At 33.2% G+C, this 20279-nt stretch overlaps 1 protein-coding gene across 41 annotated transcripts in view; it reads left to right on the top strand.

Annotated features, from left to right (window-relative positions):
• Nucleotides 1–20279, top strand: part of PTPRD (protein tyrosine phosphatase receptor type D) — a 2065421-nt gene that overhangs the window by 970707 nt on the left and 1074435 nt on the right. The window lies entirely within an intron of this gene.

The raw sequence follows: 20279 nt of genomic DNA, 5'->3' as shown, positions 1-20279 counted from the left end.
AGGGTAGCTTGGAACTTCCAAGACAGCTTCTATCCTATTTCTGCGGCTTGGTCACAAATACAACCTTAATCAATTGCATCAGTTCTCCATGTGGCTTTTATGGTCAAATGGTGTTTCGTCTTCCTGGGCCTTTCTATCTGTCTGGGCCTTTCCACATGATCTCTCAATCTAGCATGACCTGGACTTTTTTATATTATATCATGGCAACTCGGCTTCAACAGGAAGTGTTCCTAAAGGATAAGCCCCAATGTGCAGGCACTTTTCAAGGCTCTGATTGCATAACACTTCTAACTTTTCCTTTACCAAAGTAAAGTCACGTAGTATAGCCTAGGAAGGCTGGTTTATTGTGGACCACGATAGCTATTTTCTCCCTTATTCCTGAAGATCTATGGCAGTAGATCCCCTTGCCACTCAGCAAGGAGTAAAAACAACTGTAGATATCTTTTCTCCTAGAAAGATTTCTTTATTTTATTTTCATCTTTTTAGGTTACTTTGCAATCTCAGCTATCTGAGGAGTTAAAAAAAAAAGTTATGATTTTCATAGTTAAAATGAGGACAAAATAATCCTGCAACTTTTTGCATCTAAACTCTAAATGAAACCAATGCCCACTGCTTGTGTATCATACTTTTTCACTGTGCTTGATGCTTCAGGATACCATAACTCACCCTCTTAAGCTCAGTGAATAATGTTATCAACTGATGGCACAGAGGAAACAAAAGCCAATAAAAGTAATTTTACATCAACTTCCTTTCACCATATCTACAAATGCTGCAGATATCATAATATAATATAATAGTATAGTATAGTATAATATAATGCAAATAAACAAATATAATTTTTCTTACCACCAAGCCCTTTTTTTTTCTGTTTTTCCCACACCCTAACTGGAAATTTCTTCTCTCAAGTCCCACCTTATCTGCTTGTTGATGCTTTTTCTCAATTTCTATCTAGACGCCCCTATTTTCAGATGGCCTCTGGTTATTTAGGTATGTATTAGGTACCATTCCTTGGTACTACTTCAGTCTGCTTTCTCCATCATACACATTATCACTGCATATTGCCCTTGACCATTAACCTGCCTGTAACTCCCTCCACAGCTCCACATGCTCACACATCCTAGGCCACGAGCAGGAGGTAGAAATTATCTCTCTCCACCTCATAGTTATATCTCCAGCACAGTGCCCAATACTCAGTGTGCACACAATAAAAATGTGTTAAATATATGCATGTGTGACTACACATCTCTCATCTGCTTATGTTACACAAACATGTTGTGAAACCCTGGCTGGGGGGTACTAGCCTAGTGATAAAATAGTAATTGGCCAATGTTATAAAAACTGTGTGTGCCAATAATAAAATAAGGAATTGCTTTAATTTAATTAATTTTATTGAGTATAATTAATAACTTTAGAAGATAGATTCTTGGGGAAGGCGAATAAAAAGGGGGCACATTCCCCCAGGGGTACTCTCATCCGAAACAAGAGAGCAAACTATGCACACGTCTGTGTGGAAGAAATGCCCATTTTACCTTAGGAATCTTACTAATGGAGATGTATATGAGAATGGCATGACTTTTGGAAAAAGGCTGGAAACAATTGATTTAAAAAATAGATTCCTATATGTGGATTGGCTTCTATATTTTGTATATACTTAGACTTCAGCTAACTAGAAATGATTTTCATATTCACCGAAGCAAAGCAGCAATTTACTAAGTAGCATCCTAACATCCTTAAAGAGTTTAATGCAGTTTCCAAAAATGGATAACACTCCCAGTTAATGGCAGTGAACACTTGGGGAGAACTGATTTTACAAATACATTTTTATCTAGTGCTTTAAAAATTCAGTCCGCTACAAACACAGATAGATGTTTTAACACTTTCAGTTGCTGACAGTGTATCTCTAAATGCCAGAGATGGTTAATATGAATAAATTACCAAATAATAACTGGAATACAAAAAACAACAACATATTTTAAGGTAACATTTTAGATCTGAAGGGACTCCAAAGGTCAGCTCATTACTTAGAAACATAAGGCCCAGATAAATTTTGCTTGTACAAGGGACTACAAAAGACCAAAGCACTCCTTACATCACCATATATTTGACTCCCTTTTTTCTGGATGGTGAACATACAATGCAATGTACAGATGATGTATTATAGAAATATACACTTGAAACCTATATGATTTTGCTAAATAGTGTCAACCCAATACATTTATAAAATTTTTTTAAAAAGAGAGACAAATGTAGTTCGCAGAAGAAGCCTTCCATCTTCTCAAGATGTCTTTCCTCTTTTTCTCTACCACCTCCTCCTCTCTACTCACTATGTCTAAGTCACATAAGCTTTACTTCTACATTCAAACACTCTAAGCTTATTCCCACTTAAGGGTATTTGTACCTGCTGGTGATTATGCAGGGGATATTCTGTTCCTATATCTTCTTATAACTGACTACTCTCCATCCAGGTCTCAAGAAATATGTCACTTCAAATACTCTACCTCAAGTAATTTCTTCCCTTCCCTACCACTGTTTTGTCACATCACCCTGTATTGTGTTCTTCATGGTATTTACCTGAAATTATATTGTGCATTAATTTATTTTGTATTATGTCTTCCCACTCTTGACTTAAGTCCATAATAGAAATATAGCTGACTTACTTGCTGCACTATCATCAGAGCGTAGAACAACATCTGGCTCTGGGAAGCATTCAATATTTGCTGAGTGATAGAATTATTTACTCATATATCTGTGATGCTAGTCTGATTACCGTGTTTCAAAAGACAAACAAAAATAAAGAAACAAACAGACAGTATGCGTGTAAACGCATATTCAGTTCTAGTTGACTTTTTATTTTTATTTTTAACCAAAACGTCTTCATAATCTTTCTTTAAGAAATTTGTTTGGAACATGAAAATGATTTTGTAACTGTTCATTGATATACCTATATCAATATCAATTTAAAAGTGCATCAATATTTTTATTCTTGTCTGCCTACATTAAGTCATACATCACTATGCATTCTGCATCTTGGCATCTGCTGATTCCAGATTCTGCAGTTTGCAGCATAGCATCATTGAGTTTGGTGCCATATGGCTGCCCTTATTTGGTCCACGTTTTGATCAATCAAATGATGGCAGGCTTACTCTTGCCATTTTGAGGAAGATAGGGATTAAATGTGGAGCCAATCCACAAGTATTTTCTTGAAGAAAAGTGTGTTCTGAGCATCAAAGGGGCTGCATAAGTTGTATCTCTCTCTCTCTCTCTCTCTCTCTCTCTCTCTCTCTCTCTCTCTCTCTCTCTCTCTCTCTCACACACACACACACACACACACACACACACTTTGTACCTAATGGTTGTCACAGAGACAAATTGATAGAAACTTGTTTTTATCCCTAAAGGGAAATGCTCCTTCCAAAATTTTAACTGGTGCTGTGCTCATGTGTTTCACTAAAATTATTCTATATCAACGGTAATGAGGATTTTTATCCCCTGAAGGAGGGTAGTCTATTCTTTCACTGATAGCAATCTGAAAACTCAATGTTACAGTTTAGTGATTTGAAACACCACCAACAAATATGAGGAAATACTTTGAAATATGCTCTGATTATGATCTAATGATGTAAAAAAATGCATCTAGAATTCTGGCCGAAACCCTTACTCTGTCTCTAGTCTAAATTCTGTTTAGTTTTTTCTTTTATTGATAACTCATCTCATTCTCATAATTAGTAGAGATAATTGTACAAGTATACACAATAGCATAAAATAAATAAGGATAAATGAATGAGTCACAGATAATTTTTTTTTTTAAACTATAAAAATCATCCTAAGGGTAATGTTAAGAACGGGAAAAAACAAACAAACAAAAACAAAACAAAACAAAAAAAACAGAACTTTGTGAAAAATGGTTAATAAACTTGGCCTTGAGATTATTAGTGACTAAACCAGCAATGAGGAAAGTATTTTATAGCATCTATGTGCTATATCATTTTCAAATACCAGTTCTTTATGAAAAGCAAAGTTTTTTGGTTTGGTTTGTTTTGTTTTGTTTTATAGCACTGAAATTTAAAAGAAATGACTGTCACAGGGCATCATAAAGAGGACATTAGCTATATCTGAACATACCCTAACCACATTTCTACAGTCAATAGTGGGAGTTATGTTGAACTATGCTTTGAAGTAAGAACAGACACAAATGCAATTTTCAAAAATGGATTCTAAGATATGCTTTAGATTTTTATTCAAATTTTTCAGTTTGCTAAGCTGTTCTGGATTGGTTAAGAGATTAAAGACTGTTAGCTAAGTATATTTCAAGAACTCCATTTAAGGAAAGTACAAGTTGGAAGTTCCATTAAGTAAAGAAAAAATAGTTTGATTATGTCAGTGTGTTAATGTTACCCATAATTCTCCACTTTCAAATTTTAGTAATATTATAGCTAATATACATGATTAATGGGACATGGATATACACTCATATCCAACTTTGTTACTTACTAGGTATGTGGTCATATAGAAGTTACTTAATTTCTTTGATCATGAGATCTTTTTCCTGTTTAAACAAAAAGTGAAATAGTTATATCTGCATCTTATATACCTTAGTAGTAATTACATGAAACAGCACAGGTAAGAACCATCTATCTTCATACCAACAGTATCTGGCACATAGCAGGGACACAGTAATCGATATATCATGTCCCCTTTGCTGCCCACATTCACTGAATATATCAGAAAAATTTCCACAAAGAACAGTTGTATCAAGAGAAAGGATTCTTTCAGCAACAGGAGTTGTTGGTAAAACTTCTGTTGAACCATAAAAATCACATTTAGTAGATGAAAAGGGTTGATAAGTACTTAGCTGTTACTGGGCCATTCTCTACTTAACAACATACTCTTCTTCCATTTAATTCCATAACTGCCTCAAAAAAGGAAAGGATATACGACACTTTTCTCTTGCTACAAGAAAGTTTTAATTGAAAACGAGTGCTGGGCTGAATACAGCTTCAGCAGATTCCCAGGTAAATTAGAAGGGGCTTTTCATTTAAGTCCTACTGTTGATATGTCACTGTACTCTGTCACTTTGAAAAGCGATAGTGCTTTGTTATCAGCACTGAGCCCTGGCAGGCTTCTGATGTAGACTTAGACTAAAATAGAATGCCAGAATGATGAAAGCGCCGCTTACCTTCAAAAACCTCCAGGATGGGGATGTAGACAGGGGTGCTGACATATTGCTCTGTCCAGTCCAGTGGATTTGATAATCTTTGACTGATCATTTTCACATTTCAGATTGTAATTTGAAATTTTAAAAGTGTTGATAGGTTTTTAACAGAGGCGTGAATACTATTAATTCTATGAGATGTATGCCATCCAAAGACTTTATTTCTCAGGCAAATTATTCATGATTAATGCTTGCCCTTTAACTAGCCAATGCTATTTAGGAAGCCTTTGAAGAAAGAATGCTGTGTAGAGGAGGCTGACCTGCCAATAAAGAGTCACATATTGAATAAACATTGTGTGCCAAGTTTCTGCAAAGCGCTGAGATAGGTGCTGGGAATGGAAAGACAAATAAGAGTCCCTGTCTCTAGCAGGGAGACATATACAGATATAGGTAATTATAAAATAATGCAGCAAGTGAAATATTATACATAGAATACTACTGAAGCACAAAAAGCAATTATCTGGATATCTCTTAGGAAGTAACAGAAATAGTGCATGTCTAACTAAAATCTTTGTTCCTAATTATTAGAGCAGCAAATTCTACCTATGGCTGAGTATTTATATTGATATGACATTACCTTTCTTGGCTAGGAACAAGATTTCTCTTAGGAGGAGTTAAACAGGCATATTCAAATAGTGTTGTAGGAAAAGTGGAAAGGTTTTTGAGGACTTTGAGAATTTGGGTACTATTCTTCCTCATCTGTACCACATTCCCCTAAATACACACACAATTTACCTCTCTATACACTGAAGTGTTCCATGTCTTTTGGTGGTGACAAAATAGAAAGGAAACCCTTTCTGAAAGTGTTTTCCTCTAGGATTCTTTAATGTAGGCTCACTTTTCTACTTGGCATGTTTCTCCATATTAAACTCTGAGGGATATAATAAGCATATGAGTGCTTAAAAGCGTATATATTGTAAAAGAAACATATGCACTATATATATATGTATATATATATACATATATATATATGTATATATATATACATATATATATATATATACATATATATATACACACATATATGTATATATATATATATATGTGTGTGTGTGCGTGTGTGTGTGTTATATACACACACACACGCACACACACACATTTGCTGCTTTTAAAAATAAATTTATTTTTAAATGTATTTGTATAGGATCCTCAAAGACTGCCCCTCTGTTGGGTAGTCTTCTAGAAATACAGCATGCTGTTCTGAGCTTTAATCCCTGGGCATTTGTTTTTTCACACAAATTTCAAACCACAAACTGACATACAAATTGAAGATGATAATAGGTTCACAGCCTTTCAAATGACTTTCAAATGTCATATTATTTTTTCACAGCATTTGGTCAAGTTTAACACCTTTGGATAGTTTAAAACTTGGTTTTCTCTAATCCACCGCATTGAAAATATTTGACTTCTGCCTGAAAGCAAATAAAGCTAGAGAATCTCTTACATCTTTAATAAAAGTTTTCAAAAATGAATCAGCTACATGTTTTAGTCCCATCTCTGTGAGCAAATCCCCACAGTAAATCATTCCTGGGCAGGGCTGAGGTTCACAGAGCAGTGTACATTTCCACCCAGAAGACTGCATATGTACAAACTGACCATTTAAAGTTAAGAAAATAGCTATTTTTCTATATTTATAGATACTGTCACTTACATTTTTGCATTTAACTGACTAATTTGTTCATCATTTTTACAGTTTTATCTCAGTACCTGGAACAACAGTAAGCACTCAGCAAATAGCTTGCTGAGGAAATAAATTGCTGCCTTTTGGGGCTGAGAATAAAGAAGGGAACCGGAAAGGTAGCCAGACTTTAAAGACAACATTATTGTTCCTTCCCTGTCACTAATATGGAGAAGTAGAACCATTATTGTCCCTTCCTCATCATGCAACTATGGGTTTTCATTTCTTATATCTTATTTAACTTTGCCATGTGTGTGCAGCTAATGGAGTGGTCAAAGATTGAAGTAACCACACCATCTTCAGCATACGAGGCCTGACAATTAAGTTTGTCAACATGTTTTAATGATGTTGCTAACCTTTTTTGATATCAGAGGGATTATCCATTATGAATTTGTATGAACTGGACAGTTAACCAAGTTGATTATTTGGAAGTGCTAAAAAGGCTGCGTGAAAAAGTTAGACAAAGTGAACTTTTCGCCAACAATTCATGACTCTTTCATCAGTACAATGCGCCAGCTCACATAGCACTGTCTGTGAGGGAGTTTTTAGCCAGTAAACAAATAACTATATTGGAATACCTCCCTACTCACCTGATCTGGACCCCAGTGACTTTTTTCTTTTCCTAAAGATAAAGGAAATATTGAAAGGAAGACAGTTTGATGACATTCAGGACAGCAAAGGTAATACGATGACAGCTCTGATAACCATTTCAGAAAAAGAGTTCCAAAATTGCTTTGAAGGGTGGACTAAGTGCTGTCATCAGTGCATAGCTTCCCAAAGGGAGTATTTTGAAGGTGATTGTAGTGATATTCAACAATGAGGTATGTAGCACTTTTTCTAGGATGAGTTTGCTGACTTAATTGTCAAACCTTTGTATGTATGCATTAGCTGGCATTAGAGTGGGAACGCATATTTCGATTTTTCCTTCAAGCAGCTAACTTTCAAATGTATTACTCCAGGACAAAACTCAGTAAAAAATGTGAAATGTCTTACAATGTTATTTAGGACCAATATTTAAAATAGAATACTTTTCCCTAACTAACATATATCACTTAGTATATATTTGTGTAATATGTAAGTATAATAATACATATATTATACATGTATGAATATTTATATATTATGCAAATCATAGATATATAATGCAAAGTTATTTCTTATGTAAGTCAGAACTATCTTACTAAATTGGTATCCCCTTTGTCAATGAATATTATCATTTGCTCACTCTTATCCTCCTTCACACAGTTGTGTTTTTAGGCAGTTGATGGTGAAAAAATGAGTTGATTTTACCCCTCTAAAGAAAGCCAAATGAGAAATGGTTTTGATCCCACCATGGAGGTAATTGAAAATGCCCAATTTTGTTATATAAAAACATTTGACTATTTTACTATATCCTCATTCTTTCAGTATTATATAAATAACACTGTACAATGTCAAACACATTATAAGAATATCCTATAATATCTCTAGTCATATTTTGTAAAGAAACACTAACAAGCTGTAGCTGACAGAATGATCTTTCTTACTAGCCAAAACAACTAACATAGCAACAACATGTATGAGGAGATCAGCAATTTACAAAGGAACTGCCTTTTGCTCCTGTTTTTAAGTCATCTGCAGGCTTAAACTGTGATTTTTATGGCTATTTATTTAATGTGTATTTGTGTACATGTGTCTGTGTTTTCTTTCTAGTACAGTGTGGATTTATTCAGCAATTGTATCACCTTTTAGACAAAAGTTATGAGCTTGAGACATTTTATAAAATAACTATTTATCATGAATCAAGTTCCATCTTAAATAAAATTATTTAAAAAAGATGAATATAGACAAGTTCACTTTGATTTTTGTAAGATACATTAAGACAAATCGTTCTGAATAATTTGCTTTATTCTATTCTACTCGACCACCCCAAATGAAAGCATACACACTTGCATAATATTAAGACAAAATAAATGTCATCCTCATTTGCTTAGAGTTCAGTTATGGTATTCATAAATTTATATGGTTAGTGGCTGAAAGATAACATCATCATTAATATGAAGGTGGGTTTATAAAGGCAAAGAAACAAAGGAAAATTGAATTAGATATGGCAAATTGAATGCAATTAAGTTGTTTGAAGCATAGCTTTTTTGTAGAATCTGAAGGTCATTCCACATGTTACTCATTTTGTTCAAAGGAAAAGCAACCATGAATAACATATTTTAGAAATAGACAACAATAATTACAAGGAAAATTTTAAAACAGGCAACAGAACAAAACAAAATAAAATACCCAGAGCATGGAAATCAAAACAGGAAAAACTGTGGCACAATAAGAGTTAATCAAATCATCCCTTTGATCATTTTGACAAAAGACTCATATGAATATGATATGAATGAGCCCATTATACGCAATGTGTTATCTGAAAATGGAAAGAAGAGTTTAGATAGTGATTGCCTGAAAGTCATCTTGGAATCATTAAGAAACCTAGAAATTGTGTCTTAATTCACTCTTTCACATCTAGTCATTTATCTATTGCTAGTAGGTTGGACTTCTGTGGACCGTTTGGGATTAAAAAAAAAAAAGAATAAAACATAGGCCCTCCTTAAGGAGCCTTCATTCTATCAAGAGAAAGAAAAGTCTGAAGGAGTAATAGCACTGCCATCTTCATATATGCAAAGTGCTATACACACTACTTATTTATCATACACACATGTCAGAGTTTGTATCCATAGACCAAGCCAGGGATGCTGACCACCAGGTTGAAGTTTTTCATCGCCATTTTCACCCAGCTGTTCATTACATAGCTATTAAACAAATGAAGAGGAAAATGAAGTAAAACCAAAATATTAAATAATCACACCATGGTCATTTCAATAGAGATTTTGCTCATTCCTAAGCAGCCAATCATATAAACTACACCAAGTTATTCTGCAGTTGATTAGAGTTGTAAGTACCATTTTCAGTGAGTGCTTCCAGAGCTCTAATACGTACTTCTTGGATGCAAGATTGAGATGGATTTAAAATCCATCTGCTATGAGTTTCAACTCTGCCAGCCTGTGAAGAGTGATCTGAACCACATAATCTACTCTAATATTCTCTCCAGGTTCACAGGGAAGAGCACAGACCCAAAGTTGCAATGAGTTGGAAAAGCTTTTTATGTAGCTTTTCTGAATTCTCAAGGAAATGTAGCTTGTCATTCGCAGAAGAATCTTTCAGTCACTATTATATCTGTGCTTCCGTCTGTGTGGGGTCCTAACCAAAGCCTGAGTCCATGTGAAAACTAGCACCTTGCAAGGCCACTTCACAGTTTCAGAGGGAATTGACAGGATGCTAGTTTGGATCTAGGTTCAGTAAGGACAAATTGTTACGGTTTACTCCTAGGCTCTGATGCAATCCAACTTTCATTTGCAATCCAACTTAATTTGTTGGAATCTGGGCAATAGAATGGTCTAAGTTTATAGTTTCTTCCCTTATGTAAGTCTCTTCATACTTTATACATCACACAGACTTTTAAGTCCAAACACGTAAGAGTTCTTTGTCCATCCCTGCTATGAATCACGCTCATCTTATGCTATTCCCTAGTTCTCCTGTATTTTTTTTTTTTTCTGTACTCCTTTAGATTTTAAATCCTTTAAGGCAAGAACCACATACAAGACTTTCCCTCATTTATATCCATATCCTTAGTGCTTAATACAGAATCTGACATATAGTGATTGATATGCATGAATGGTAATTAACATATATTATTGGGAAAATGTCTTGCTATTACCATAGATAGATAGATAGATAGATAGATAGATAGATAGATAGATAGATAGATAGATAGAGATACAGATGATATAGATATAGATAGACATACATCCATTGATATATCAGTAATATATTTGAATGTGAGGTATTATGTGCATGTGTCTATGTACAAATACATACAATCTCTCTCAGCTTCACTAAGCATATCATAAAAAAATACATCTTATTTAAAAAGATTTGTGATCAGTAAATTAAACAGAATTACCATATAACCCAGGAATTTTACTCCTAGATATCTAACCAAAAAAAAAAATGAAAATGGTGTTCAAACAAAAACTTGTGCATGAATGTGCATAGAAGCATAGCTTACAATACGGAAAAGGTAGAAACAACTCAAAAGTCTATCAACTAATGAACAAAATGTGACATAATCTCTACAAGGAACATTATCAGCCATAAAAAGAATGAAGTACTAACTCATATAAAACATGGATGATCCTTGAAAACTTAATAGTGAGTAAAAGAAGCCAGACACATAAGGCTATCTATTATATGATTTCATTTATAGAAAATTTTCAGTACAGGCAAATGCACACATAAGACAGAAAGCAGATTTGTGGTTTCAGGGACGGAAGGAAGGAGGGAATGGTGAATTAATAGATAGGTGGTTTCTTTTTGGGTGATGGATATGTTTTAAAGCTAGTTAGGCTGATGGTTTCACAAAATTGAATATACTCAATACTACTAAATTTTACACTTTGAAATGGTTACGATGGTAAATTTTATGTTATTTCTAATTTATCAAAACAAAAATCTTTGCACCAGATTGGTATTTAATAAAAATAGATTTTTAAAAAATCCTTAAATCTTGAACCATCTTACTTTTCCTAGTAACATCTACTGGTTACTTTTTAGATGACGTACTTATTTAAAATGAACTTCAAGGGAACTTCAGTTTCTTTTAACGTCTGCTCTATATCAATGCAAATGGAATACTATTGTCCATTCTGTTAGCCAAAAATGATTCATTGGCCTCCACAGTTCACCTATCCATTCTTTTAATAGTAATAATATTTTTCTCCTTGAGAAAAAAGTGGGTTTTTATTAAATAAATCTAAAGACTGTCTTTGTAAACATTATTTTTCTCAAAGAAAATTATTTAAAAAGGGAGATTTACCTGCCACTGCATTATAGTTCACATATGGACACACCCATTACTTTACAGTCTCATGTCAATGGAGAGAGATGATCAGTATGTAAATTAACATTGCAAAAGATGAAGTTATAATCACCAAAAGAGAGGTATCAAGTAAAGGGTTCCAGTTTACTAAGGAGAAATAATGCTGAAATTATGATGGGTCCAGATGAGCTTTCATTGAACCCTGTGAGCCTCGACATGGGTATAGAAGAACAGACAGACTTCTGATAGTTTTCATAGTGGGACGGAATGGTGAGCATTCTGGTATCTGGGCGAGGTGCAAAATGATTCAGGATTTCAAAATTGCCTTTGAAAACAGTTTGCTAAGTGTTTTCCAGTGTGTAATTGTACCCACTGTAACACATCCCGCACATGTGAGCTAAGAAGTCTTTCGAAAAGGCCAGTTTGTTCAACCTAATAATGATTATAGCAAACATTTATATAGCAGTGACTCTGTTCCAGGTACTGTTCTAAGGGCTTCAAAAGTAATGACCCAATGATCATCATAATAATTCTGTAAAAATTTTACTATTCTTGGATAGAGCTTTACAAACATTATAAGAAAATCAAATTCTGAACCTGCCTATATCTTCTGACTCATGTTCAAACCAAATCACTTACATCCAAGAGAAACAATCACCTAATCCAATGATCTAACAGAATATGCCACATATTCTCTCACCTGTCCATTTCTTTGGTTATGCCATTTCTGTGGGCTAAAATATATCCCCAGTGCTGTTAGAGTTTATCTGTGTTGTGGCAAATCAGCAATGCACTTACTTTTATTTCTGAGTAGAATTCAATTGTATGGAAATGTCACAATTTCTTGTTCACACTTTATTTTTTATGTCCAGGTTTTGGCTATCAGTTACAAAGCTGCATAAATATTCAAATACAATTTTTTGTGTCACCATATATTTTCATTTTGGTTGGGTAAATGCCTACTAGAGGAATTGTTGTATTAGGACAGTGTATGTTTAACTTTATGAGAAACTGTCAAACTGTTTTCCCAAGTGGCAATGGCATTTTTCACTTCTATTAGAAATGAATTCCAGTTGCTCCTCACCGTCAACAAAATTTGGTATTTCTGGTTTTCTTAATTTTAGCCATTCAACCTGACACGTACTGCTATCTTATTGTAATTTTTGTTTGCATATCCTAAAGACTAAAAACATTGAACATGTTTTCACATGTTTAGTTTCCATTCATGTATCTTCTATGGTGAAATGTCTAATAAAATCAAAACTCCATTTTAATTGAGTTATGTGTGTTCATATTAATGAGTTATAAGAGTGTTTACATATTCCAGTTACATGTCCTTTATTACATATGTGTATTATAAACATTGTCACCCAGTGTTAGGTTTGCCTTTTATTTTGTTACCTGGGTCTTTTAAAGACTAACTGTTTTTAATCTTGATGAGCACAATTTACTACTTTTTAAGTGTTTTGAGCTTTTTATGCCCAATCTAAGAAATTACCAAAGCCAAGGTTGCAAAGATTGTTAAAATTTCAATGGTAACAAATTTTTTTAAAAACGATTTACAACTATAAAGATGATTTTCCGTTGTCTTCTAGGTTAAACTGTTTCTTTTCAGACATTTTTGTTATTGTTGTTTACATATTTGATGTTTCCTTTTTCCTCATTCTACTTTAATTTAATTTTCTCTTTATCACTGATTTCAGTAGCTTCATTATGATATTCCTTGCAATGATCTCTTTATTTTTATATTGCTTAGTTTTTATTTGTTTGCTTATTTGTTTGTTCATTTTCCTGAATCTGTGGATCTATGCTTTTTAGCAACTTGAAATAATTCTGACAATTATTTAAATACTTTGTTCTCACCCTGTGCCCTCCCATATCTAAGAATCAAATTACATTAATTCATGTTCTTTTAATATTTTTAAGTCTTGTTTATAAGCTTTGGTAGGAAAGGTCCCGAGAAACCTTTAGACTAAGGTTAATTTGGCTATAAAACTAAGGCAATATCTTTCTGAAGATTCTACCTGATGCTCTATGTATTTTGAAGTCTTCGTACTCTCAAGGGTGGAAACATAAATTATTCCCAGCCCTGTGAAAGCTCTAGGAATTATTCTATTCTCTCCTTTCTTGTTGCTCTTTCCATGGCCTCTGGTAGTTTCCTCACATGAATACACAGAGCAATACTGAGGGAAAGACTTGGAAGGGTACCCTGAAATTCTACAAAGCTTTCTGTCTGCAGCTCACTCTTTTCTCTTGTTTCTGTTCTGCAAAATTGAGTTTCCTTGACATCCTCCAAATTTAATCTCTATCACCTCAATTTAGCAAGATGGCTGGATTCTGTTTAGGAGGGTAACCCAACCTTTACAGTCCTAGAAACTGCCTCTAGGCAGTTAATTTGTACAGTTGAAGGGCTCATTGGTTTTGTTTTCCTTTTCTCAGGGATCATGCTCCTATTCTGTCTATTGTCCAAACTTTGAAAAATGTTGTTTCGTATATTATGTCTGATGCCCAGTTGTTTAAAGTAGCTGTCCTTTATGATTTTATCCTAGCCAGAAGTTGAAGTTCTAGTCTGATTTAACATGCTGAGTTTAATGGGTCGATGGAACATATAGCAAGAAGTCCAAAAAAAGACAAATATGATACTTAGAGAGGAGCTTATGTTTTATACAAATTTTCCCAGTTATTTTTGTAACTATAATAATTGAAAGTTGAAAAATAAACTCTTCTTTGGAAATAATATATATAAAAAACAAAATAAAACAACAAATATATACATATATGTATATATGTACATATATACATATATGTGTATATATATACATATATATGAAAATTATCATAGGGGAAAATTATCATTTTGGAGGAGTTATACATAAAAGAAGAAAGATTCTTTTTTTTTTTAAGTACATAATTGTTTGTTAGACAAAAAGAGACAATTTTAAGAAATTTGGAGTCAGTCATTCTGGTAATCAGTTGATAGGTTAAAGAAAAAGTTTGTCCTGATTTTCTAAAACTTCAGCAAGTTTTTTATTTAAATCTTTAAAAGAGATATTATTTTACAATGAAGTGACAGTTGGTATCAAACATTTGCCTATTGACAAGATAATGACATGGTACCACAACAAGTGTCTACAATTCAAATGGTGTCTAGACTGGAGAGAGTATATTAAACTTATTTTTCACTGTCATTAAGTTCTGAATCAAGAAATGCAACTTGTTTTATACACAGTGATCAGGTATAGGTTTCACTCAAAATGGGCTCATAGGGGAAAATACCATAACATACTGTAAACAACTGAAGGAATCTATTTATTTAAGCAGATTAGATGCTGTTCAAAAGACTAATCCATACTTTCTTAAAGGTTAAATCAAAACTTTGAACTGCGGTTTAATTATTTCAATGTACACATGTGCACACACACAAACATATATACACAAAATGATTGAAATATGATACTAAATAACGTCAGCTATCAAGCCAAAAGAAATTTTAATAGACTAATTCATTGCATCTTTTGTTTTGCAGACATAAAACAGAGAACCTTTAGTCCTATACATAAAATACATCTTTGATTCAATCTTTGATTGATAGTTCTCTGAAAGATGAAGGAATTTTATGATAAAAATAAAAGTGAACATCTGAGTTATAATAAAAGCTACAGATTTCTGGAGTATTATAAATTATACTTAAATTGCCAAACTTCAAATGATAAGGAATGACATAGAATTGGACATGTTAATTATTCTGAGAATGTTGAATAATTATCCACTTAAATCTATTTGGAAATGCCATAGAGAAAGATTTTTAAATGCTCTAAATAATTCATTACAGCTTTTTTAGAAGGAGATTTCAGGGAAAAGTACTTCTCAACGATAATAAGAATGACACCATTCATTAGTAATTTAGTGTAGCATTAAAATCATGTCCAATTATAGGCCACCTATGATTACACATTCCTGAGAGCTATCCATCATTCCTCAGTTATATTGACATAGTAAAATATCTGCAGAGGTACTATAGTTTATATTTTTAAATAGTTTTCCTACACTTCCAGTAATTCTATTTATAAAGCAAAAATAAAGCATTTATGTTTAAATTATATAATGCCATGGTACAACCACTGTTAGAAAACACTTTGTTCTTCATCTATGCAAGATCAGGATAGGCATAAACTATGACTTAATCCTACCTTAACACTCTGATCTGGACAAACTCATGTCTACGTGCTTCCGACTGTGGATAAAATATATGTAAAAGTGTGGTTAACAACAGTTTGCAATTAGGGGGGAAACAGTTCAAATGTTCATCCCCAGTAGAATGCATAAATTGATTGTAGTATTGTCATTACAATATAATATTATAGAACCATGGCAATAATTTCAATACAATCACATTAAAAAACATAACTGCATCTTACAAATACTATATAAATTGTGCTAATTAGGTAGGACATACAAATACACATAGTATGATTTATTTGAACCTTAAAGGTTCAAAACAGGCAAATCTAAACTTCATTTTGGGGGCTGCATACCTACCGTGTTTCCCCGAAAGTAAGACCTAGCTGGACCATCAGCTCTAGTGCGTTTTTTGGAGCAAAAATTAATATAAAACCCAGTCTTATTTTACTATAAGACTGTGTCTATAATATAATATAATATAATATAATATAATATAATATAATATAATATAATATAATATAATTATAATGTAATGTAATTTAATATAATATAGACCGAGTCTTATATTAATTTTTGCTACAAAAGATGCATCAGAGCTGATGGTCTGGCTAGGTCTGATTTTCAGGGAAACACGGTATATAAGTTAAGGTAGCGTTCTCACATGGTGAAGAGAGGTGATGGTGGTTGAAAAGGGACACACTGAGGATTTCTAGAGTAAGGCAATGTTATTTTTCTTGACCTGGATGGTATTTACATGGTCGTATACTTTAGAATTATTTGTTAAACAATAAAGTTGTATTTAATGCTCTTGTCTTTTTGTATGGTTTTACAACAACTTCTTTTTTTCCCAAAATATATGGTCTAGAAATATTAGATATATAACAGGTCTTTGAGCTCTTTACAAGTCTGTGTATAATTAACTTTCACTATCTCCTTTTTTTATGATTTGCTATTCAAATGATAAGCATTTCTCTTTATATTTCTAAACAGATCAACCTGACTTAATCTCCTTTATCTGAACAAAATTTGTTTAACAAATGGAGCTCTGTCAATTTCTCCATATGTTGCTTTCATATCTTACTGTGAATAGCATATCGGTCTCTTAAAATAATAGGGAAAAACATGAATTTTATTAAGGATACACTTTCCATTTAATTTGTGAAACATCACTCTACCTTATGGCTGTTGTATTCTTGTTAATTATTTGTAATTTAATAAATTTTACATTTGAAAATGACACATAGATCAAATTATACTGTTGATAATATATGGTAAGCACTAATCATTCTTTCATTAAAATATAAGAATCAAAAATGGGATACTTATATGCTTTGTGGCTAAAGGCAGGACTATAGGCTGCAGAGAGAATAAGGACAGAAAATCCAAGTGTACTAGTTAATTAAAATATAGGCCCAAGAGGGCTAGACACCCAGATCTTCCAAAGAACAATGATATAAGGTCTATCTGTGATACTCAATTTCTATAAGAATTCTTATCTACTAAGTGTCAACCCAAAAAAATAGTAACTGATCAACAAGACTATAGTCCCCCCTTCTTTGGGTTGGCTACTTAAAATAGAGACAGTATAAAATCTAAAACCATTAAAATTGCCACAAATTATTGAAGCTATTACAATAAAGAGGAATGAAGACGAATGACGATAAGAATAGTAGTTGTCCTCACACATCTGAAACCAAATTTGTAATTCAATTTTTTAAATAAATATTTATAAAACTATAGGATTTTTGTGTAATTTAAATGAGGTAGCCCATGAAAAATCCCTTAAAACACTGATCACCAAATTGTAAAACAGCATAAATATTAATATAATTAATAATATAATTAGCTCTGTAATTTGTATTGAAGTTTCTTGAAAATGATTTTCTAACTTATTTTTATGGTTATCAGGAAAATTTTAAAAGTTAATTTGATCTCTTCTATCTAAATCAGCACTAGAAAGAAAGCACTGGTTAGGAATTCCAATGCTTAAAATAGTATTTCTGGCCGGAAAGCAGGGTAGATAAAATCATCAAAGAAAACAGAGACTAAAAGATGAGCTTATTGTGAAGAAGGAGAGAAACTCATATCAGTTTGGGCTGTGTTACATTTAAGAAACCTGTGGGATATCTAGCTAGAGACTTTTGATAGGCAGAAAATATACTAAAGGAAAGATGTGGATTAGGAGAAAAATTGAATTATCCAAATTAGATCCTAGTTTAATCTCTGAGAATTACAGAGAATATTTAAATAAATAAAATAGAACTTGAGAAACAAATGGCTAAGGATTGAATGCAGGCATATTTGTTGGACTACTTTGATTTTTGAGACTGAGAAAAAAGAAAAGGAGAGAGAGAGGTGGCGGGGAGGAGAAAGAGAGAGGAAAGAGGGAAGAATACTACTGGCACGTAAAAGCCCTGGCACATCTTTCAGGCACAGCTGGTTCCAAGGGCTCTTATATTAACCTCAAAAACTAACTCTCTCCATCTCCCAGCCATGAGACTTTTCCCTTTGCTGCTCTCTTCAAGCTGGCTCTTTCCTCTTGGTGACATACAGTGCATCTCTCCTGACTTAGGTTCAAAGAAACCCAGGGTTCAGACAAATATCCTGATCCTGTTTCACGTTGACTGCCCTGGAACATTTGTCCATCCATGCATGACTGATCATTGTGATTATAGGACATTCAAGGTTCTAAGTGGCCCGTATTGAGTCACCTGCTCACTCCTGAAGTAGCCCATCTAAAGTACATGACTGAGAATTCAGGTGCCACAGTTGCCAAAGAAAGGGCAAAGGCCAATCTCGTTTGAGAAATACCAAGATTTGATGGATGAGCAGATAAGGAAAACAGAGAACAGAGAACAAATGTGACAAAAACTAGGAGAGATGTCTCAGAAGTTGAAGAAGAACATTTCTAGGAAACAGCAGTCACCGGTGTCACGTGCCTCAAGTAAATAAGTCTAACTAAAAATAGTCCTTCGAAGTTTGCTTTGAAAGTAAAGTACTTTAGGCAGTTTTGGTGAAAGCAGAAGCCAGGTGGCTGTGAGGACAGGGAAAAAACTTGTGAATTTTTATATGAGCAAAAGAGACAGAACAGTAATTAAATAAATGTGTTATGTCAATGAAAGATTAAGCATATTATATTCTAATATATATAATATAAATCAAAATATATACATACATACATATACATGTATATATGCATACATATATATGTATATATACATACATATACATGTATATACACACACACACACACACACATATATTTGCTACTAAAATGTCCTTAGTAAATTGCATTCAGTTCATGAAACCATGTGTGTTATTGAATTAAATATCTTTCTTCCGATTTCCAGGTGTCATAAATATTTAGCAATCATGATTCCTCATATACCTGTGATAACTCCTTTTTTTTCAATAACGTGTAAGGGGCTGTCAGCCAAGAGATAGTAAAGAAAAATCACCAGTAATTAAATATTATCTTTTTCTAAAATAACAATTATCCATACTGGGGGGGGTGGGGGGGTTATTTTATGATAATATAGTCTTCTCAAAAAAAAAAAAGAGAACAATGATTTCTTTAAAATAATAAAATTCAACCCAAAATCTATTGTTGTTGTTGTTTTTTCTGGGATTTTGCCTATTTTTTGGTTGTGCAAAAAGATGTGTGAAAGATCTGTTTTTAATAACATGAAGAAATAGTGATTAATTTAAGTCACAACTAAAATAGTACAGGCATACCTCAGATATATTGTGGGTTTAGCTCCAGACTATCACAATAGAGTGAATATAGCACTAAAGAGAGTTACAGGTATTTTTTTGTTTCCCAGTGCATATAAAAGTTATGCTTACACTATGTTGTAATCTATTGAATGTGCAATGTCACTATATCTAAAAAATGTGCTTACCTTAATTAAAAATATTTTATTGCTAAAAAATACTAACCATCATCTGAGCCTTCAATGAATCATAATCTTTTTTTGTTGGTGGAAGTTCTTGCCTCGATGTTAATGGCTGCTGACTGATCACGGTGGTGGTTGCTGAAGGCTGGGGTGGCTGCAACAATTTCTTTAAATAAGACAGCAATGATATTCACTCCTTTGATTTACTCTTTCTTTCATAATTTATATCTCAGTAGCATGCAGTGCTGTTTGTCAGCATTTTACGCACAATAGCACCTCTTTAGAAATTTAAGGCAATCCTCTAAAACCCTGCTGCTGCCTTATTGACTAAGTTTGTTGTCATTGCAACAGTCTTCACAACATCTTCACCAGGAATAGGTTTCATTCCAAGAAACCACT

This window comes from Rhinolophus sinicus, chromosome 16 (genome assembly GCF_057876585.1).
Source record: "Rhinolophus sinicus isolate RSI-liver-muscle chromosome 16, RSI-T2T, whole genome shotgun sequence".
Taxonomy (NCBI): Eukaryota; Metazoa; Chordata; class Mammalia; order Chiroptera; family Rhinolophidae; genus Rhinolophus; species Rhinolophus sinicus.
Note: the sequence above shows the minus strand (reverse complement) of the source record. Positions and strands in the feature narration are given on the sequence as shown.